Source organism: Pleurodeles waltl, chromosome 11, assembly GCF_031143425.1.
Source record: "Pleurodeles waltl isolate 20211129_DDA chromosome 11, aPleWal1.hap1.20221129, whole genome shotgun sequence".
Taxonomy (NCBI): Eukaryota; Metazoa; Chordata; class Amphibia; order Caudata; family Salamandridae; genus Pleurodeles; species Pleurodeles waltl.
In genome coordinates this window covers 986,406,393-986,429,946 of record NC_090450.1, presented here as the reverse complement: position 1 = coordinate 986,429,946, position 23,554 = coordinate 986,406,393, and the positions used below count along the sequence as shown (strand labels likewise).

The window sequence follows — 23,554 nt, the reverse complement described above, 5'->3', positions numbered from 1 at the left end:
AGTGAGAGTGTCGGGTAGAATTACGGGAACTAACACCAGGACATCTAGAAAACTGGGAAATAAACTCAATGTAGCGCACAATACCAAAGTCAGGAAAAGTTTGGAGAAACAGGAAAATATATCTGCTGCCAAAACTGCTCTCCATTGCTAAAAGTGGAAAAGAGTTGACCTTAAGTACATGGGTATCGTGCCCAAGTGAAGCTGTGATCAGACCCCAAAGTATCCGGGATGAAAATAGCTATTCCCCCAGGAAGACAGAAAGTACGGCCTTCTAAGAGCATTGACTTTCGACTCCCCAACATGGGCGGACAATGCCTTTTTGCAAAAGTAGATTGCGGGCGAAAATGTCTCTTTTGAGCTAACATATAATCTTTAACTAAGTTTACATCAAAATGAAAAGCCTTATTGTTTGAATAACCATGACTGATGGCTACAGCACAGGCAACTCGGCACTTTAGGATGTCACATGAGGAAAGGGCTTCTGTAAGCTCTGTCCACCCCTTACCGAAGCCAAAAGCACTCCATAACCCTGGGAAACACGGTTCTACTCCAGTAGAGAGCATGGAAACAGAAAGAGCTGTAGTCCTGATGCTATGACCTAGTATTCCCAGGATGCACTGCGAGAATGCATCTGAAGTTGAGGAAGCAACCAATGGAGCGCAGCTTTCGTTTGGTAGATCCGTGCCCCAAATTTAGAGTGACAAGGCATTTGTTCGGAAAGTCTTGCTTTTAAAAGCAGCTGTCCCGACAGATTTCGGAAAATTTAGCACATACCTCAGTTTTCGGAGTGGGGCGACTGAAAACAGAGGGAGGAAGGTTTTAAGTGCTACAAGGCTGGACGAGTTAGCAGCTCTTATCAGAAAGCAAGTTAACTAACACTCATGAAGCTGGGTTTAAAAGTTGCATTTAATTAAGTCCCATAGTGCATCCTTGGCTGTCTTTAAATGTTGATGAGCAGTGTCATTTAAATCATTCTGTGCCCCTGGGCCCATGTGAAATTGTAGTCTTTCTTCTACGTTTGCTAAATGTCCCAGTTTTGGGTTATAGAATCTGGTCACTCTATCCTGAAGGGATGTATGAAGTTAAAATCAGAAGCTCACTCTTAAAGCCCTCTCCTGGGCTCCAACTGACACTAATATGCTCATCACTGAATGAAGACACGAGCTGCCAACAGAGACGTTTTAAGGCATGGGCAAATTGGGCTCGGGCCCAGGGCCCCGCCATTCAAAGAGGCCCCTTGTTATTTGTTATGAAAGGACCCCCTTATTAGTTTATCCGACTAGTCTAGCTGTACTAGCCTATACCTCTTTGGGTCATAGAATGTTTGCCAGTATGCCACAGCTTCATACAGGGTGCCCCTTGGTCCACTTCTTGCCAATCTGTGTGCTGCATGAGGTTCCAGGCAGTCCAAGGGCGACTCGAGCAAAGTAGAGATGTTAAAGGATACAGGTGCGGACTTTAAATATGCAATTGTGTATAATTTATCTTTTTTCTTGTACTATTGCTTAACTTTTAAGATATGATTAATGGGCACGTTTTAGATGAAACTATATCACAAATACAAAGTTGTTGGGAAACGAGCCAGCAAAATAGGTTTGGCCCAGGGCCCCCAAACTTTTAAAATGTCCCTGGCTGGTAAAACCCCAACATATGACCGGATAGTACTTTCTTTAGTCTGTCGCTGCAGTTCTTTTCTTTATCTTTTTGGCTCAGCTAACTCCTGTGGTAACATCACAAAATAATGCTTCCATCTCTTATCATCTACCATCAAAGGTAGTCATTGTACTCAATATCCACTGGTGCAGCCACTCTCATCATAAAATTGAGATATATTTGGTAATACGCATTCTGTAAAATGTGTCCTAGTGGTACGGTGCAGGTGGAAAAAAGGTCTGGCTAAGGGCTGCAATACTTATAATATTTTATTTGTGGCTTGTAACTAATGAGGAATGTGTACATTAATTTCTAGCCCTGATGGACATCTTTTTCTAGCCTTGATGAAGTCGTGGGGTTTATTACCTGACTGACGAAAAACACGGTGAATGGATGTCTCCTCTCACTGAATATTAATTGCAACTACTGTATCAATTTATATGGCAAACCATGAAGCCCAACAGAAAGTGATTATTCCCAGGACTTCGGCTTCACTAGAGAGTTATTTTAATAAGAGAGACTGGAGTGTGAGTTCATGTTTGGGGAATTTTTGGAAGTTTGAGTTTAGGTTGAAGGCCACTGGGTTACCCTCAGCACCAAGCCTTCACACCCTGTTGCAGGAATAATAATAATTATATATTGATATATCATTTCTAGATGGTCGTAGGTCTCTAGCCTACTCAAATCTATCTCGCTCTAGTCTCCAACTCTGTCCTTGCCTCTCTCCAAAGCACCACAAGAACATACAAAAGAGGCAAGTGTGCTCTATAAATACGTGTAAAGATTACATTAATATAACCTGCTGTCAATATTTCTGATGAAAATGTTACAGATTGGTTCTATAAGCAAAGGACTATCATAAAACACTATCCTTTTATTCTCTGTTGCCCTGACTTCCGAGAGGTCTGGAGGACCAGCGAAACAGCCAACCATCAGCAATTTATCAATGTGCCACAGGATCGTGTGAACCGGTGTCACACTTGAAGCACAAATGATTCTTGGCGCTGTACAAGAAGTCTTTGAGACACTCCACGAACCACGAAATGCATCGTTGCCCACCCGCCTGCCTAGTGCCTGTTTACCCCCTCGACCCACCTGACGACTCACAACCTGCCTGCTGGGTCTCGATGGAACTTACCTCTCAAAATAAACCTCTGATCCACAGGAGGGCAGCCATTTTTACTCCAGGCACTGTGGGAAGACAGGTTCCCTCTGTGCACGGTATTCATTGTGCTGACATTATGGCGCTGCCCTCCTTTGTTACATCCCTCTAGTAGCGCTACCTGCCGTGGATCCTCTGAAAGGAAGAAAACGACCTAGTCTTTCTTCACTGTCAGACCTGCAGATGAGTCCCAGGGGTCCCTCCCATCCACTCCCACGACCCTCCCTGTTTAATCCTCCTGGACATTCAGTCTGACGGTCCAAGTCCAGGGTGGAGGCATTAAGGGCATCCTTTCTGCTTGAGTGTGTTTGGGCTCATAAAGGGGATGAAAGACCCCTGACCTAGGCTCCCCATATCCACTCCTCTGAGCCCCTCTCTTGTCCTCTCACGTTTTTAATTTAACTAGATCTATCTGCAGGTTTAATCAAAACCCTCCCTGTCCCAAACTCAGTAGAACTCAGTGTCGTGAGTTGCCCCTCAGCCGCTTCTGGGTCACTAAGTACATTCTAGCGCCTGCATGCATAGTGTCCATTGCCATGGCTTGCTCTGCTACCGGGTCAGCCCCCAGAATCCCGGCTACAGCTAACGGTACACTGGCTATCCGCAAGGTCTGCTCCTCTGCAGGTGCTTTCTAGCTCTTCCTGGGTAGGCGGATCAGAGCACTGGGGCTGTTTTTACAAGGACCAATCGCATGGCTTGCTGCTCTACAGCTCCGGGGTGAACCCCCAGAATATAAGCTATGGGAAACTGTAGACTTTTATCCACATGAGTTGTGTTGCTGCCCTAAATGTGATAAAAAAAAAATCCGGTCCGGGTGATTTCAATCTATACCCACATTGACCTCAAATTAAGGAACACCTTTGGTCGACGTAAAGTATTTTTTATCCTTTGAGTTCCCCAGTAGAATCTATATCACAGTGCTCCCTGACATATGGTTGAGCCCAACCTGGCTTTTAGGGGCGGGGGTGGACCGTATGATGGCGCATGCCACACTAGAGTGGATGAGGGCCACATATGAAGAGAAGAGTTATTTTCTTCAGTAATAACATCCTGTCTTTTTGCCTCGACAAGGAGCTGTCTATTGCTTGGCTGGGAATACTGAGTTTTCTGCAGGACTGATAAAGGGGACAGTGTATTCCCCAGACCCCCCTTTAACACAGAAATATCTTCCTTTCCCTTCCCAGTGGCAGTGCGTCACTCGGCCTTGGTCCACTTTTTTGTGATGGGGTTCAACCCCGACACCTCCCCTAGGCAGGTGGTAAACGGATGCAGGCGCCCAGTGAGGGGGACTGGGAAGATGCCACCTGGCAGGGGGAGCATTACATGTCCCCCCAACGCCCTGGCGTCTGCTCTGGCAGGGGCTGGGACAATGGGTCGAGGCTGCAATGCAGCCATTTCTCTGCGCCATTTTACCTTCCAGATGTTCCAGTTGGTACTGGCAGGTGCGGTGTGTGGGTGGGAGGGGGACACCAGACCCCCTTACAACTGGTGCAACAGAACTACACACAGGAGTGAGATTCCTGATCCACACAAATTGCAATTGGGGACAAAGTGGTTTAACATGTATGATGCAGACCACCTCAGCGACAGAAGGTACCTGCATGAAACTCCTGCGAATGTGCAGCCTCGCGCTTGCAGCAACTTTGCTGAATGAGTCACGACTACACATGTACAATGAGCCAATGTCCCCACAGGCAACAATGCCCTCACACACACTCTGCCCACCCCTGCTCGAGTGATTGAGCGTCCTAGACATCACTTACTTCTTCAGCAACTGAAACACAATAAGTGTACAACTCTGCTCCTCACGACATCAAAACACTACCCATCTAGGCGACATGACAGATGCACGATCTACCCAGAGCCCTTCTGCTGTGTAGCGCTACTCTTCTGCAAAGCGCTATGTAAATGCAACTGTATTACAACTACGAACTACGAGAGTAAGGCCAAGATCTGTAATGGAAGCGACTGACTCTGCCGCAGCACTACAGCATCTTTATCTGTAGGCAGGGCCATTGGAATTATGCGGCATGGAAGGACCAAATCATGTGGCATGACACTAAATTAGTCGGAAAGAAAAAACATTATGCAGCGTAATGTGGCACATTTTGTGATAGTATCACATCACTTTGTGATTTTTACACATGTTAATATTATCTGGAGAAGGTACCAGTTTGACCAACACAGCAATAAGCAACAGAAAGGTGACCAGTCAACCTTTGTAAAAAGCCTTTCACTGCACAGCAGCACGTACATTTTTAGTAACTTTTGATCAGTTTGAGCTAGAAACATTGTTTTTGCTAAAATCTGCTTTTTACGCAGCATATGACGGATTATGTGGCAAATATGCTAAACCCTAAACACACAATAATGCAAAAAACGTCGTAGATGCAAAAAATCACTTTATTCCAGTGACTCTGCCCACAAGCCAATCCACCCCCAATATGTATTAAATGGAAACCATCTTGGCAAATACCTTATCCTGAAGTGATATGCCATTTAATCTTTTGTAATAACCTTCAGAGGGTCAGAGGAGGGGAATTCAGAAAGTCGATCTATGGGGAAAACTTTAGTTTCTTGAATAGAAATAAGAGAGGGGTGTATTTATGGGTCAGACTGAGGACGATGCACGGGTAAGGAGCGATACATTACAGCAATGTATGGTTTTTAGAAAGCTCCATAAATTAAGTTAAGTTTTCTCAAGGACCTCAGACCAGCTTGGCCGCTGCAGATTTGCTGCTAGAAGAGGCGCTGCTAATGAAGACATCGCCGTGACAGGGGGGGTTTGAGGTGGGGGAGACACTATTTCCACAGGTTTTCTCCTCGGATTGTATGAAGATTACTCCAATGGGCCCCGGGGGGCTCGTAAACTTTGCTGGCTCGTCAGATGCAGCGGTGGTCTCGAGTCCTGTGTTTCCATCACGTAACTCAGACAAGTGAAAGAACTACAGAAAATCTGGGCGTCTCCTTCACGTCGTAAATCTTTCTTTCTGTTTTTTTTTGTTTTTTTAAATACGGTCCACCCCCCACGTTCAGACTCACACAAGGCCCTGTTTTGTCATAACTTGTGTTCTGTTGTGAGAACTGAATTCTGGCGACATCACAACACCGAATCCAACATGTAACCCACGACCGACTACGAAACAAGGCAAAAAACGTGTAAATGAAATACTAGGCCTTCAGTACGACTGGAGGGGCCGTTGTCATCTTGGGAATTACACCCCCCCTCCCCCTGCGGAATTATCGGTCTCCCAGGCCCATGCACGATGAGCTGCTCCACTCTAGGTTTTTCTTTGCGTTCTGTGAGTTGTAGTCCTGTTTTATAAAATCGAGACTACAAGTCCCAGAATTCAAAGAAAAAATGCTTGGAATGTCGCAGCACATCACGCATGACCTGGGAAACTTGGCAGGGCCGCGAGGTCGCAGCAGGGACTCCACTGACGTCTACTGTCACACACCCGACAGGAGATGCGATGGCCCACGAGTCCGGGAAGATCTGGTTTCAGAAGTGGGATCTGTTGATCCATCGGAACACGGGGGCTCATGCAAACTGAGGTCTCAATGAGCATGGGCATCACATACCAAACATAAGCCACAGAGAGCAACATAGCGCCAGGCTGCTAGAGGCGCACACACTGCGCCCAGGCCTTTCCGAGGTCCTTGTCTGGGAGGAGAGCGGGCCCACGTACAGAGAGAGATGCATTGTCCACACCGAGCTTCATCCACTTGCATTACTCACCCAACCAAGGAACCACAGTCACCTTCTGATCAATGCCAAGAGGAAGGAAGGGGCATAGATGTCAGAGGAGGGCCCTCACCAGGTGTGGGTCATTCCCTCCAATAGTCCTTGGAGGAGGAAGAACACACCCACAACATGGCACCGTGCAGGATTCGCACCACAAAACAGGGTATCCCCAGCCCAAATCTGAGAGACTCCTTTCCTGTACAAAATCCCGGCATTCGTTCAAAAAAAGAAGAGACCTTTTCTTTTTATCTGTGACCCCCACCCCCTGTAGTAGCTGCAGGGCCTTAGGCTGGGGATGCCCTGTTTTCCCAAGTGGCAGGGCTGTACTCGGCCCTTGACCATTTTTTCGTGGAAGAGTGCAGGATTCAACATTCCTCCCTCTTTACACAAGAACACACCCAGCCCACAAAATCAGAGTGACCACTGAACAGCACAGAGCAACACAAAACAGAGCCCCTCTTTTCATACACGCAGAACTCTGCTCCCACCAGCAGCACTGAACAAACATGAATCAAAAGAAGAGGGCAAAGAAGTATACAACACACATCACCAAAAGCATGTGGCCAGCAAGAAAACACCAACCACAATGCACACTAATAGACACTTATGCTCATTGTACCTGCACACCAGCACTCATGACAACACACCGCCACCCGAGAATACACTAGCATACTAGGCACCAAGAAACACATGCAAACCTTCAACCAGAACCCTGGTAGCGCCTCCTCTGGCCAGCAGCCCGCTGGTAAACACATGCCAAGAAATATATGTCAATGAACATCATGCAGAGTAACCTCTGGTGAACCATGAATTCAGATTAACAATATGCAGAGTGTCAGAGTTCAATTCTGCCTATTGCCCGCAACTTGTTCTTAATGTGCACAAACCAACCTATTTTGCCCGCCCATATCAATTTAAGGCAATCAGTGATCACAGCCTGAGCCAGTGCCACCTCAGGCCTTACCCACCCCAACAACCATAGAAGGACCAGAGCTATTTTATCCTATCCTCAAGATATTGGACTCCTAATTCTTCATGCACTATATTAGAAAGGCTAGAGTACGGGAGGGAAAGCAGCCTTCTTAGAAAACTGTTCTCTATGGTCTGAAGAGGTGAGTAGTCAATGAGTCCCCATACCATGCACCATAAGTGGTAAGTGAGGCACATCTAGCTTTACAACATGCGATGGCAGTGTCGAATGGCAAAGATCTCAGCTTGGCAGCAAATGTGAATAGAGCAGCAATTGATTGCTCCGACTGTGGTGCCCTAAAACCATTCAGATGGTTCCATGAACTAGCTTCGTCACACGGAATCCCAAGATAAGTAAAATGTGGAAACGCACTTGATTGAGACCCCGGTGATATGAAGAAAAAAAAAAAAGAGGTATCTTACTCTGAGGTTAACCGCACACCACTACCAAGGACTTGTATTTATTTGTAGAGCGCCCCAAGTCGGACATAAAACTCACAAATCTGTCTACACTTTTTTGGAGCTCCCATCCTGTTTTGGCCATCAAGACACAATCATCAGCGTACATTAACACTGGCAGTGATCTCTCTTTCACACCCGTGATGAACCTGCTTCTACCACTGCTAGACTCCCAGCAAGCCCATTAATGCAGAAGCTAAAGGGAAAAGGGGGCCAGCACACATCCATGTCTAACTCCTTTCCTAATTTTGAATGGAATTGAACACCCTCTACCAGTTCCAGGAATTTATATCTGGATGGGCCTAGGGTACTTTTGGGTGGGCCAATGTGTGCCCAATTCCGGAGGTAGTCTACAACCTGGGCTCTGGTGTCACTGCACCTGCTGCATCATTGGCAGGTAAACCCCTGTCTCCTCTTCCCCAACACACACCTCCCCACTGCAGGTTGCCTCAGACATGAGCTAAGCTTGTCACCGGGCTGTTTTCAATTTACGGGCATGCCCAGAGTTTTGTCTCAAACTGTAGAAAAATAGGAAAAATCATCTAAAGTATTTTTCTCCCTATCAGTACACAAGTAAAACAGCTATTATTAAAACAATGCACTATCAAATGTATTCTAGAGATTTCTCATTGACCCGACTGATAATTAAAGTAAAGAAAAGTGAAAAATAAAAAATAAAAAAAACAAAAATCACATTTGCCGACATGGAGGAAACACTTAGGTGCTTTCTCTGTGGCCGCTTTTGCTGTTACTGGGAGGGCCAAAGCTCATGTTTGGGTGGGCCTGGCCCACCCGCTAGAACCGGGCCTGCCCTCAACCAGCCCAAAACCTTACACATGCCTCAACATCCTCATGAAGTAGAGTACGCAGCTGTACTACTCCTGGTCAGTACCCTTTTTACTTAACATGGCCGACAACCTCCCCCTTGTGACATCATCAAAACCTGCAGTAAGATCCATAAATGACAAAATAGGCATGCTTGCTTGGCTATCACATATTTGTTAATTAGCAGGTCTACGTTCAAACACTGGTCATTTGTCCCAAGGCCAAACTGAGCAGGTGTTAAAATGTCATCTTCGCTTGCCCAAACCTTCAGGTGATCCAGCATTATTTGCCCCAATACCCTAGCAGTGGAATCGATTAAGGATATAGGGAGATAGCATTTAGGGTCACCCCCTGTCACCCTTTTTAAAAATTGGGAACATTAGAGCTTTGGACCAGGACTTCGGAGGGCCATGGCGATGGCACTCTGTAAAACGCTGACCAGAATAGTGGCTCAGAATGTGAGATTGCTCTTAAAAAGATCAATACAAACCCAGTCCGATCCCTGTGATTTATTTGATGGACACCTTTCTACAGCAGACAAAACATCCTTTAGGGAAATTGGTAACTGCCTTTCACCACACGGTCTAGAAACCTCCGAGAAGGTAACATCAGAGGCCTTTGGTAAAATATGAGAATCATATACCACTGAAAAGTGCTCCACCCAGGCATTTTCAGTAATTGTCACATCTGTCTTAGTTGCATGGCTGTTTGATAAGAACAAGCATTTGCAATGTAATGGGTCTCGCATTTGCTCGAGTTAGAGCTATTAGCATTGTAAACTCCTACCCGGACTATTCTTGCCACACAAATTAAAAGAAAAAAACGAAGTGCGATCGCGCTATGTAAAATGTGTGGAAAATAAAAGGATAAAGTAGTCCGGAAACCATGCTGTAAACATGGTGCTTAGTATGTTTTCAGTAGTTTACCAGTGCTGTATAGGTGGGCTAAACACCGGAAAAAGCATGACGTATGCATGCCTTTCACGAATGAAAGATAGTGGATTTTAAAAGGCAAGCCACGAACCAATGAAAGTGACTGATGTGGCATGGCATGGTTAGAAGCCCAAAGAGAGATTACTGCAGGGTACGGAGCGCTTTGCGCTTGCCCCTAAAAAGGCATTCACTACTTCCCAAAACTTAGTTGCACCTTGTTGGCACAGGCAACACTTCGTTTTTCCCAGCCTCCCTTCTAACCTCTTCTTTCCTTGCATCCACTGTTTCTTTGTAATGCTATCTGAGCTTCCTGATCATATCTGTGTCTACTGGGCAGGATTTTAGGGCTTGTAACAAAATTCCACGTGCATGAGAACAAGCTGCATTGAACCATTTCGTGGTCCTGGGGACTCATTGTTTTTAATCTGCTGTGAGTAATTCAGCCGCCTTTTTACATATTCCAAAGAATGCCTCCATGACATCAGCAGGTTCAGGGCCAGTGCTTTGGCATAGCTCGAAGAGTTCCCTTTCACTCCTCAGGAGTGATACTAAAAAAATGCCTCTGGATCAACACCTCTCCATCTGTGAAGCCCCTTGTTGGCAGAGTATTCGACCGGGGCAACCCCCTGGCTGGGAGTCACCATAGGCAACTTTACACTAAGACAGAGTTCCAGCGGGTTGTGATCACTTATTTGCTAAATGTTCCTTAATGGTGACATTAACACCCTACCAGCCCAAAATTTAGAAGTACTATAAAATTGATCACAGAACCGTCACCTCTGCCTGTGAATGTGACCTGATGAAGGATCTTCTGGGGACCCAGACCTACCGATAGGAGGGAGTCATACATCATTAACAAATTGTTCAAGAGATTGCCCCAAGGGTTATGCTCAAAATGGTAACAATCCCAAGAGCCTTCCACCCCCATGCCACATACCTTATCATTAGAAACTACATCACCTGTGATTCAAATCCCCCCTATTATAACAGAGTCAGCTTCCAGCCCAGTCAAAGTCGCATCAATAGCGTTCGTAAGAGACACAATAGCAGTGACACTATTTTTGTCAAAATTGTTATTATAAAATTTATCAGGATGATGAGATGAGCGACAGGATATCGCTCTATGCGGATGACGTACTTCTATAGCTGGGAGATCCAGACTTGTCTGGGCCTCTGGCACTGCAAATATTGGATGTGTTTGGTACATACTCAGGACACCGTATCAACACGCCGAAGCCTGTGATTTACCCTATAGCCCCCTGCCCGACTGATATGGCATGCGCATTCAGACCATCGATTCAACCCAATAGGATCAGATACCTGGGTTTGTTCGTCACTGGCGATGCAAAGCGCTCCTTTGGAAGGAATTTGGCCCGCAGTTGGGGGAGACTGGCAAAGATGGCTCTTCTGATGTCCCTGTTGGGTCACTGGGCCATCTTTAAGATGGTGGCTTTGCAACAGCTTCTGTACATCAACAAAATCACCCCTTTCCAATCACTAAACTCTTTTTTAAAAAAGGTGAATGGACAATTGTCAACACTGCTTTGGAGGAACAGGGTCTTGAGCACCACCCTGGAGAAGTCCTGCTGACCGGTGTTCGAAGGGGTACAGCCACACCTGATATCCGCCTGTACTACTGGGCTGCACACCTTCTCGTCATCAATGATTGCTGGTTCTGGGAGAGGGGGTTTCACAGACCCTGCTAGAAGGGAGGGCTATGGGACTACAGGGCCTGCCACATTTGCTGTATGAGGGTGCTCCACGAGGGGATTTACCCCCAGCGACTCGAGTGGTGGTGGAGGCATGGGTGGAGGCTAAGAAAGCCACTGGCTGGACAGATGGGCTAACGCTAGACATGCAGGGAAGATGCCTTTCGGGGTTTGCGGCTCTATAGGATTTCGCAGCATGGGATCTTATAGGAATCTCGACTCTGGGGAATGTTTTGGACAACGGGATATTGAACTCATTTTAAGAACTGCAGGTGAAGTACGCCCTCCATCGCACACAGTTTTTCGGATACTTGCAACTTCACCATGACATGGCACCTACACCCCGGGCGACCCCGGAAATCCCAAAGTTTTCATCATTAGACACTAAGCTCCTCCTGACGAATATGACAGAACACAAGCTATCCCAGATATACAAAATGCAGCTAAGGAACATACCGGATCCGATGGAGGTAGTGCGCAGGGCCCGGGAGAGAGACTTGAGAGATCTCATGGATGAAGATCGGAGAGAGGCATTGGAGGCACACAGAGAGGTAGCCATAACCTCACAATTTAGACACATCCAAGTAAAATTATTCTGCTGCACATCTTGTATAGGGGGTGAGTCAGAGATGCCCTTAATCAAGGAGTTTGTAACGCCCTAATCACGCCACTGATACCTCGAGGATTTCAAGAGATACAAACGGTTCACTTGGCAGGTTATTTGGCACAGAATTAAAGTTACTGCCAAAACCACCTGGGGATCTCCCGAGGTGATCATTAGGTGTAATCGTAGCTAAAGCAGGACCTGCCTGTACGGAACCAGTTGTGGGTGATATTGACTCCCTTGTAGTGTCTAATCGTTCTTCTACAGTCACTATTTCAGAGTTGATAATGTTCATGGCAGTGTTTAACTTGTAATGGAACCCACTGACCGGCGTTTAGTAGTGGGTTTGCGCTTACCCATTTCACGCCGCCTGCCAGTGTGGTTCCCTCAGGTTGGCTGACTAACCGAGCCAAGAGCCCTGGCCAAGCCCAACAAGTCCAGACACAGACTGGAGCAGACGGGCCTGCTCTTGACCCAATTTTCGCCCGGGCCCACGTCTGGGCATGTCCCACGCTATGGGGGCATTGAAGCGCTTTAATGCATATTGGTTACAATGAACCCTGCCTCCTTGGCCTGCAGAATCCTGGGGGATGAAGTCCCACCCCAGGAGCAACCAGGTTGTACAATACGACAAATGAAAGAGTCATGCACAAGGATTCAATTATTCTGTATTAACATGAAATTATAATATGACAAAAATTGTTTTTCTATAATCTATTTTTTGATATTAGATTACAATTGTTTGTCAATTCTAATATTGTTTGAGTCGCTGGATGTACATTTGCAAAAATATAAAGTGCGTACTGTTGAGTTTTTTCAACACCAATCACTAAAGCCCATTCTGAGCACTGCACTTTAACATAGGCCAGTTATGGGGTCTGGGACCTGGTGGTTATCAGTCTTCTATGGCCACTGGATCACAAATTATTTAGTACATTATATTCTTCAACAAAAGCCATTGGTACATAATTTAGCAGAAATTAGTATTGCTTGCACTAATGGAGCTGGAGGGTGGAGACCCAGACACCAAAGTGAGGGAGGATGTCGACAGGGTTAAAAATTCAATAAGGGCGGTGTTAGAAAAGGACTAATGATTAGTTCTTCTGAGCACTAAGGTTTGGTTGATGGTTGGGGTGAGCCCAATTACTGCTTCAGGAAGGCTGATGACAGGCAGGTGCTGAGATTTCACACTTCCGTGTGGCTGTGTTTTGGACACTCCTGCTACAGGGCAGTCTCATTGCTATCTGCTGTGAGAACCATCACCTTGCAGGAAGGCTGTGTCTGTGCTAGAAGATGGCATTTGAAAGAGAGCCAACCCAACTCGCGTCTGAAGGCCAAGACTGCAGATCCACATCCTGTATGGAAACTGTATGAAAGTGAGATCCAAACTACCAAACCTTTTCCAGTCGCAAGCTGTACTTGACCGAGGAAGGGTCTGCACTTTCTGCAGGAAGAGAGGGGGTTCTGCCTGAAGTGCAGAGGAGCCTGGCTAATTCCTGCGAGAGGGAAGGAGGATGTCTGGTCCTACAGGAGTACAGACTGTCCATGAAAAGCCGCCCAGCGTGGTCCTGGCAGGTGGAGCACCTATAGAAAGCAGACTATTCCAGAATGTGCAGCCTGGTGTGACCCTTGCCGTGAAGGGCTCCCCCTCGGTCTTTCTGCGCTGTTCCCATGGGATTCACACTAAGGGCCATATGTACGAACACATTTTCCCATTGACACAGAATGGGAAAAACCCTTTGCTACATCTGGCCCAAAGACTCTTACAGAGCAAGTACCAAGCCGATTCCACTAAGGGCTTAAAAGAATAGTGCCGCTGCTGCCCACTTGACAGATAACTCAGCTGCGCTGCTATTGAAGTCGGAAGTCCTGACTAACCTAGAACCTGTAACTGCTGAGTCTGAACCCCTGTCTGCATCCAGCCCGGAAAGCTGCCAAAGCCACGGTCTGCAGAACAGCCTCATCAATCTCGACTTGCAGACACTGTCCTGATTCAAAGCTGCCATCACAGCCCCACAGGAGAAGAGCTGCTGTCATGAGGGTAGGAGCATGAACAACACCCACCAAACTGCTACAGCTGCAATGATAGCCTACGCCTGTGGCAACAGACCAACAGGTGCAGACGAGTCTGCTGCTCATGCTTAAGACTCCTGCTAGAAAGGCAGGGTTGCACTTGACCTGTGGAGGGAATTTGTTGCTATCTGCACCTCTAGCTAATCAATGTCTAAACCATAGTGCGCTGGGGTCTGTAGACCTAAAATCCCGACCCTACTGGGGAGACAGGACAATGGCAGAGATTGGGGGTGGGGGGGCATAGCACCTTACTGGTAAAAAGCAACACAGACTATAACCCTGTATTGGGTTCTCGTATAGTTATGTATTATAGAGTTCTGCTGAGAGATGAAAAGTACTTTATTTTTTACATAAAAATAAGCACTTACTTAGACATAGCACTATTATGTCTTTTGGTTGACTATTGAGTTCTGACCTCTTGCCCTCCTATGTTATCGCCCAGAGAATAACTCAACTGCTTGCCCTCCCTACCCCAATGATTAAGTGTGGAAAGGATGCATTTGGTCCAGTTTGCTGACCAGTAGTTTAGACTCCAGGACACCATTGGCAAATTACCCTGGCTATCATTGTTCCGTCCACAATCCACTGTATGACCCCAACAAGTTCCCTTCAAATGTGGGTGCATTTTTAAGTGTAGGTGATATTATCAATTGTAGTACTAACAGCTTTCCAAAAGGTTTCACACAAACTTCTGATTGGGATCAGAGTGCAGGGATGTGGTTGTTCAAGGCAATTGACAACAGCAAGCATGCTGTTGGTTTGAGGAATGTTGAGTCCCATCCTTAAAGGGGTGTCATGTGGCACTTGCAATGTAAACTATTATCCTAGAGGGCCGTATCCTATTTGGGCTTTTGGGAGTGTGCAGGGGTGGTCGCGATGAGTAGCAGGTGCCACAGAGGGGCTTTAAGGCGTATGTTTGCACACGAGGATTAGACCTGGATATGGAGTGAATGGTAACATCACTCATATCCTGGACCTTTACACTACATTTATTTGCTGTCCTTAACCATTAGTTGAACACCTTTCAATGTTCTCAGCATTTAATTCATGAATGTACTCCATCCGTGAATGGCTCCAGACGTGGAAAGCTGGCCACCCCTTGCATGCCTCTCAAAGAGCCACCCCTCATTCCTTTTCCTATTGCACTGTGCCACTGAATCCGCCCCACATCACCTGCATGCTTTGTCTACCCTGCATTCTACCTCTGGCCACAGGATGCAGTATAGTTAATCTAGTCTTTAGGATGTATCCATGTCACCATTTCATTGTCCAACCCATTACCTTGTCGTGGGTTCTTTTTAGAGCTTCATTGGGCACGTATATTTCAGCTTAGGCTGGTGCCCTTTTCCCTAGTTATATGCTCTGTGTTCGTTAATTCATTTTAAACAATTGGCTTTTAGCAGATATGTTTTAGTTTTCTAATCAGCTGGGATTCTGTGAACATGTTATTACTTTTAGTACACAACATTTCATAAAGTACCTTTGCTCAGGGATGCCCAGCACGGTACATCACATTCTATCTAGATATTGCCGCCAACAAGAGTGCATAGATAGTTTTGGCATTTAGGCACATAATCACGTCAGGCATGTTTCTAAGAAATCAACAAGCTTTTTTATAAAAAAACACATGGGCCAGGAGACAATAGAGAGGTCAGTCTCCAGCCAGGAGGCCATCTTATGCTGCGTCCCATCTCACTGCTACGTTGCTGACCTCAGCCCGGTCTCTACAGCCAACAACGGAGATGGAGGGCAGACCCCTGCTTTTAGGTATGAGGCGGTGTTCCTTCCATGGACTGAGGAGACAGAGTTGGGCTAACACTGCTATGCTCTCATTAGAAGCTGGGTGTAGGTAGCTAGCCAAAAGGGTTAGGCCAACAGCTACCAGATGGTGTGGGAGTGACTCAGTCACCCACAAGCAGTTGTGCTGACGCCCAAGTTCCAGCAGTCTCATTCCCGCAACGAGAGTCCTATGACAAACTGATCCCTCACTGTCAACAGGACAGGCATATAATGTATGAATGGTGCATGATACCATAGTATAGTGTGGCATCTTGCTGTCAACTGGATGGCACACATAGAGGCTTATACCAGCATGCTTAAAACCCACTCAACACTAGCCAGACAGACCTCCCGAGACTACAGCGATCTGCTACAACTTCCTAGTCAATAGAGAACTCTAACATAGTCTATCTGCATGTCCCAAATATTTATAAATTCTAAGCACTGACATTAGGATGACAATACAGTTAATATTGACAAATTTCTTCAACTGACATCCCCTAATGGAAATCATGGAAAGTACTGTAACGCAATCTGGGCAAAACGACAACCCCCACTCCCTCTTTATTGATGACCGTTATCTCTTGCAGATCCATAAGATCACAGAGCCGATGAAATGCCATCACAACCAATATAAGAAATGGGACCAAGAACATAAAAGATAAACTACCAACACAATAAATAGATATGCAAAGGTAATCAGAGCTGCCAGCATAAAACATATTTTAACAAGCATTAGCAAAGCTAATAGGTCTTGCCTTTGAGACATTTAGCTTTGCAATGGGGTTTGACAACACATGGCTGAAGAAAAGAAAAAAAAAAAACTTTTGACGAGGACGAATATAATTGTGTAGGTGCACAAACCACACATACAGGGAGTGCAGAATTATTAGGCAAGTTGTATTTTTGAGGATTAATTTTATTATTGAACAACAACCATGTTCTCAATGAACCCAAAAAACTCATTAATATCAAAGCTGAATATTTTTGGAAGTAGTTTTTAGTTTGTTTTTAGTTTTAGCTATGTTAGGGGGATATCTGTGTGTGCAGGTGACTATTACTGTGCATAATTATTAGGCAACTTAACAAAAAACAAATATATACCCATTTCAATTATTTATTATTACCAGTGAAACCAATATAACATCTCAACATTCACAAATATACATTTCTGACATTCAAAAACAAAACAAAAACAAATCAGTGACCAATATAGCCACCTTTCTTTGCAAGGACACTCAAAAGCCTGCCATCCATGGATTCTGTCAGTGTTTTGATCTGTTCACCATCAACATTGCGTGCAGCAGCAACCACAGCCTCCCAGACACTGTTCAGAGAGGTGTACTGTTTTCCCTCCTTGTAAATCTCACATTTGATGATAGACCACAGGTTCTCAATGGGGTTCAGATCAGGTGAACAAGGAGGCCATGTCATTAGATTTCCTTCTTTTATACCCTTTCTTGCCAGCCACGCTGTGGAGTACTTGGACGCGTGTGATGGAGCATTGTCCTGCATCAAAATCATGTTTTTCTTGAAGGATGCAGACTTCTTCCTGTACCACTGCTTGAAGAAGGTGTCTTCCAGGAACTGGCAGTAGGACTGGTAGTAGAGCTTGACTCCATCCTCAACCCGAAAAGGCCCCACAAGCTCATCTTTGATGATACCAGCCCAAACCAGTACTCCACCTCCACCTTGCTGGCGTCTGAGTCGGACTGGAGCTCTCTGCCCTTTACCAATCCAGCCACGGGCCCATCCATCTGGCCCATCAAGACTCACTCTCATTTCATCAGTCCATAAAACCTTAGAAAAATCAGTCTTGAGATATTTCTTGGCCCAGTCTTGACGTTTCAGCTTGTGTGTCTTGTTCAGTGGTGGTCGTCTTTCAGCCTTTCTTACCTTGGCCATGTCTCTGAGTATTGCACACCTTGTGCTTTTGGGCACTCCAGTGATGTTGCAGCTCTGAAATATGGCCAAACTGGTGGCAAGTGGCATCGTGGCAGCTGCACGCTTGACTTTTCTCAGTTCATGGGCAGTTATTTTGCGCCTTGGTTATTCCACACGCTTCTTGCGACCCTGTTGACTATTTTGAATGAAACGCTTGATTGTTCGATGATCACGCTTCAGAAGCTTTGCAATTTTAAGAGTGCTGCATCCCTCTGCAAGATATCTCACTATTTTTGACTTTTCTGAGCCTGTCAAGTCCTTCTTTTGACCCATTTTGCCAAAGGAAAGGAAGTTGCCTAATAATTATGCACACCTGATATAGGGTGTTGATGTCATTAGACCACACCCCTTCTCATTACAGAGATGCACATCACCTAATATGCTTAATTGGTAGTAGGCTTTCGAGCCTATACAGCTTGGAGTAAGACAACATGCATAAAGAGGATGATGTGGTCAAAATACTCATTTGCCTAATAATTCTGCACTCCCTGTACATGCGCCTACAAAATGAGGATTTTTTTTTTTTAGATTACTGATCCTAATATTTGTCATCTATTTAGATAATGTTAAAATATTTAAGGCAATTATGAGGGTCCTAAACCGACAGCTGTGATGTTAAATTCAGCCCTGGTAACCGACAGACTTGATTAGAAATAGGAATTGTATCTTTACAGTTTACAAATACTGGCTCATAGACACCACTGGTGTTGTGCAAGAAATATTTGACAAAGTATAGGAAGTTCAGCAAAGTTTTAATGGGACAATGACTGCTATCCTGGGTCTTTTAAATTCATTTATTCTAAGTAGTTCACTGGGCACACATTTTTGAGATGAGAAGTTGAGCACTTTTTAGAGAAAATTTTAATGTAGAAGGAACATGTCAAACGTGAAAGACTGCACACAAACTTGTGTTGGATATGGAACTGACTGGATTATAGAAACTGGAATGTGAGAGGGGGAGTAACAGGGACAGTGCTAGTCAGCACAGGTATCTTTTCTGATATGACATAATTATACTTATATTTATTATGTTATCATGCACCTTTGCTTCGTAAAAACATATTTTAGACTTATTTTCTCCATTCTTAACCATCTTAAAGTACCATAGCACTAGTGATGTGAAATTTAACTGATTTTTATCGGAGCAGCAGAAATAGTAGAGAGTCTTGCGCACACATTTGGTAAGAAGGATCGCAATTGGGAAACCTACACTTACAAAACAAACAAAATGAAATATTTCCAGACTTGGAGAATTCCACAAAGTTCTGCACACCAAGATCATATTCACTAACAACACACAGGATCTGACTGCAGACCCTTTGTCTGTGCTATACACAATGCCTGAATAAACACTGGTTACGTTATCGGAACCCCAGGGGCCACCCAGAAACCTTTGTCTCATCATGGATGCACATGGTTTTCACAGAAGGCTGCAAAACCTTCCTCTAGCCCATTTCTCCCAAAATAAAATCCTCGACAGCACACACATACAGGGTTACTAAATCGCTCCATTTGACCAGAACAGACCTTTCCCTTTCCTAAATGTTGCTTTTACACATCATTATCAGATGTGCTGGTCCAATTGCGTCAATTAAAATGATCCAAGACCACAACTCCCAAATGACCAGGGCAAGACAAAAAAAAACAATTGGAATACGAGCAGTGATAACAGATCCCAGTCAGTGGTGAATCACTTGCTGGTCAAAGCTACAAGTGACACTCCAAACAGCACCAAAAAGAGAATGTAACTGCTGAATCATGCACTATAAGAGAAGGCATAACATAGCATAATGTGAGATGCACAGTAGGTATGTCACCAACAGATGCTGGACTACTATGGGCGATCACATTGTAAATAAGGTATGTGACATTGGTACAAACTCTTTACACCTCTGGCCATTTTCTTTATCCACATAACAAATGGGTACATTCAGCGTACAAAGCAATCAATTTGGTATACTTTATTTACTTAGTTTTGTTGCAGTTCCAAACGCAGAGTAACCACCCGCCTCTAACATAGCTACCCAGTTTCCCAAGTCCATGTGTGATGTGCTGCTGTAGTCCAGGTTTGTTTTCGTTGAATTCTGGGATTCGAAGTCCTGTATTATAAGGGGAAAAAAAAGATCACAGCTCCCAGAATTCAAAGAAAAAACCTGGACTGGAGTAGCACATTACGTATGGACCTGGGAAACTTGGTAGGGCTACTCCATTTCGCTGAGGACACAGTTTGCAGTCTTGCTCTTTTATGTCAAAGACTAACATATTTTAAGTGTTGTGGTGCTGTTTTGCTGCCACTGAACTAATTACACTAACACATATGAAATCAGTGATTTGTAGATGAAAAGCTCAGTACTCGACAAGTGTCAACAATGACAGAGTGAGGTGGCAAACAATTGCACAGATTTCCTGTGGGGATCCGATTCGACCACAATTGGAAACAGAAATTCATTGCAGGGTGATGTTTCACATTCTACACATGTACAGTTTGTGTTAAAAAAATTAAATATTGTCCTATTTCAAAAAGGTATTCCTCGAATGGTGCAAACTGAGTCGTCACATCAACATATCTATTGTAAAGCTTTCAAGTTTGCCGTAAGCATGCGAGCACTACATGCTGTGCAGGTTTTACCACTGCATTCTGGGATATGTAGTCCTGTTTGTCCAATGACGAAACAGGCATTTCATGCCCCAGAATGCAAAGGAAAACCCTGGACTATGTACACTCCGGATGCATGGAGCAGAGAACACTTGAGAGCTCGGTTATTGGGTCGGCAAACCATCCTCTCCAAACTTTCCAAAATAAACAATCTGTAAAAATGAGTCTATCCCAACTTTTAAAACAGATGCCGATCTCGTGTGTCCATTTAAGTTACAAACCCGGTGTCTTAGAAAGGCTGGGGTCACCTGAAGCTCTCGCAGAGGCCCCCATCTGCCACTACTTACAAGGACAGTCCGTAAATCCACCCTCATGTCTGGGTCAGTGACCAATGTTTGTAAAATGCCACTAGCCCGCTGCGTTAGCGCTTCCGGGTCGCATAACAACCAATCGCACAGCTGAACAAAGAGGACGGTATTTCTGATATGTTACGTGACCCATTATTGGATGCGCTTCAGCCAATCACAGTGCGCTCGACACAGTCGCTAAATGCTGATTGGCTGTGGGGTCCGGACGTGGCTCCGCCCGCTCTGCCCTGTTTATAATGGGCAGGCGGCGCCCATCTCGAAGTGGGCGTGGTTTAGCGGAGTTAGATTTTGCTGGAGCGCTGACCAAGCACTGGACTCGGCTGATGCGCTAAGCTCCCTCCCTGGAAAGGAGGGAGAGCAGAGAGAGTTGCGTCAAAGTGGAGTGACACAGCTTTACTTGGAGCTGCCAGGATGGTGGTTGCCTGAGGCACGTGGCACGGATGCATTGACACTGGGTAGCCCTTTTGTTATGTGGTCTCCCCGGGTTGATTGTCACCTTGCTGCCACCGGACTGCTCCCTGGCTTGTCTGACTGCAGCTTTTACTTGTTCCACGTCTGACAGGGCAGGTCCCATTTCCCATGGCACCTGTGCATGTGGCATTCTGCACAGCATCCTTTCCCTCATGGTTGTCAATTCAGCGAAATGCCAGGGGTAGCGGAAGTGACATAACACGCTCTTTGACCCCCACTTTCACTTGCACACACATACTTACACATACACACAAATTCACACTTGTGCTCTCTCTCACATAAACACACTACCACCTGCAAGCACGCGCACAACATACATATAAAAGCATTTTTAACTTACCTCGGCTGCAATGGAAGGGTGTAGTCCAGCAGATTGTACTCTATTTTTGTTACAATGATAGTGAATAATATGTTATTCACTATCCGAGTGATAAAAAAATTGTCAAAAAACAAAAGAGAGCGGAGCCCCAACTGATGTCCATAAGGACAAGCTGCCACTGTGTTCCTGGCACTGAATTTGCCACCTCTGAAGTCCCGGGTCACACAGGCAATGCTAGGGGTAGCAAAGGGAAAGTCAGGGGTTGCAGCTGCAACCCCTACATGTGGTCCATGCGTACCCTAGGGGGGCTTCAGTGCTGCTGTTCCTGTAATCTACCCTCCCCACAACAAGCTTACACTTGTGTTATGTTGGCTAATAAAGAGCACTATCACTGGTGGGGATATCCTACTGCAGCAGTGGTTGCCACATATGTCAAGGCGGGCAGAGGGAAATGTTTTAAAACAAAAGAAAGAAAACACTGTTTCTTTGCGCCACCCATTTCCCGCCACCTCCAGCCACCTAACTCCTCTTGTGGTGTCCCAGCATTCGCTGGAACCCCAGCACAGGCTTCCCAGCAATCCTGGTGCTGCTTACATGCTAAACATAGCACGAAAGAGGCGTCAGAATTGGTCTGAGCGGCTCAGACTGCCGCTCAGACACAAGCCTGGGTATGTGCTGTTTCTCCTGCCCAGCTGTGTATACAGCTGGGTTGGAGAAACCTAAGTGCGCATGTGTATTTGGTCGGCCTCAGATGGCCAGCCAAACACACATACACGCTTAGCGCACTCTCCCCTCCTCCCACCTCCCTTGGCCTAGCCCACCCCTCCCTGTACATGCTGCTGCCCTCTGGCTTAGCCAGCAGGTGAAAAACGAACAAAAATAAGCTATCATTTTATTTTTCATCTGCTCGCTCAGACAGGGGGGCGATGCCCCTCCACTGCAGAGAAGCTGCCACTGTCCTACTGCCTATCACTTAGATGTTGTATAATTGTGTTCTAGGGTTATGCATGTGGTATTTCTGTATCATGAACCTAGCTAAAAGGCAGTGGAGCCCTCTACATGGCCTAAGGCCTTGTCAGTGAACTGTTCTGTCATTGCGTAGCTCTTCCAGTAAGTGAAGCCCGTCTGTCTTGAACTCTGACCCCGGTCACAAGTTCGAGGCCCTCCTCCACCCACAGGCTCCTGCCTGCGCCTCCTCCCTGGTGTCTAGTGGGAGAGCTCTGCTCTTCTGCTAGGCTGCCCTCTGCCTCTTTTCTCCGTCCTCTCCCCTCGTTTTTTTCTTTTAGTGTGCTGTTTTTTGTGCCTTTCACTTTCTGCGCTTTCCTCTATCTTTTTCCTCATTTTTCTCATTTTCCCTATCATTCCCCTCATTCTCGCTTCTCTCTCCTCTCTCATTCTCCCCGCCGCTGCTTCCCCTGCAGCCCGCCCCCCTTTTTTGTGCCATTTTCCTGCTCCCACCTCCCAGCTGTCCTCTCAACCCCACCCCTTCCTACTTAATGGCGGCTGCTGCGCGGCCAAAGGCGCACCTAAGGCAAGCCCGACTGCACCTGTCTGTGCCCCGACCGCGACCAGCGCCAGGACCCCTGGACCTGCCACCCGCCCCAGCTACATGCCAGCAGCACTCATCGCACTCAACCCGGGACACAACAACAACTGTAAGCGGGCATCACCAGCTGACACCCACGGACCCTTCAGCTGCCTCCGCTGCTGCCAAACCCACACTTCCACCAAGACCTTGGACCCAGCACAACCCACCCGCAACAACACACCGACTCCGAAAACTCTGAAGTGCATTTTCCTCAACATCCGCTCCATCCATAAGCACGCTTCCGAAATCTAGGGCCTCCTTGACAGCACCACCCCGGATGTCGCATTCCTCACCGAGACCTGGACCAACACCACCTCAGGCCCGGACATAGCCCTCGCCATTCCCCAAGGAGACAAGA

At 46.0% G+C, this 23,554-nt stretch overlaps 1 protein-coding gene across 5 annotated transcripts in view; it reads right to left on the bottom strand.

The window, feature by feature from the left end:
• The window catches only part of GNB1L (G protein subunit beta 1 like), a 350,649-nt gene extending 329,747 nt beyond the window's left edge, over window positions 1–20,902 (bottom strand). For 3 of the 5 annotated variants that reach the window (XM_069215302.1, XM_069215304.1, XM_069215299.1), the window contains exon 1: window positions 20,798–20,885. The gene's annotated coding sequence lies outside the window, so the exon portion shown is untranslated. Of the gene's footprint in view, window positions 1–20,731; window positions 20,775–20,797 lie in introns of those variants that run through there. The other 2 variants (XM_069215300.1, XM_069215303.1) reach the window with 2 other exon arrangements.
• Between the last annotated feature and the right edge of the window lie 2,652 nt (window positions 20,903–23,554).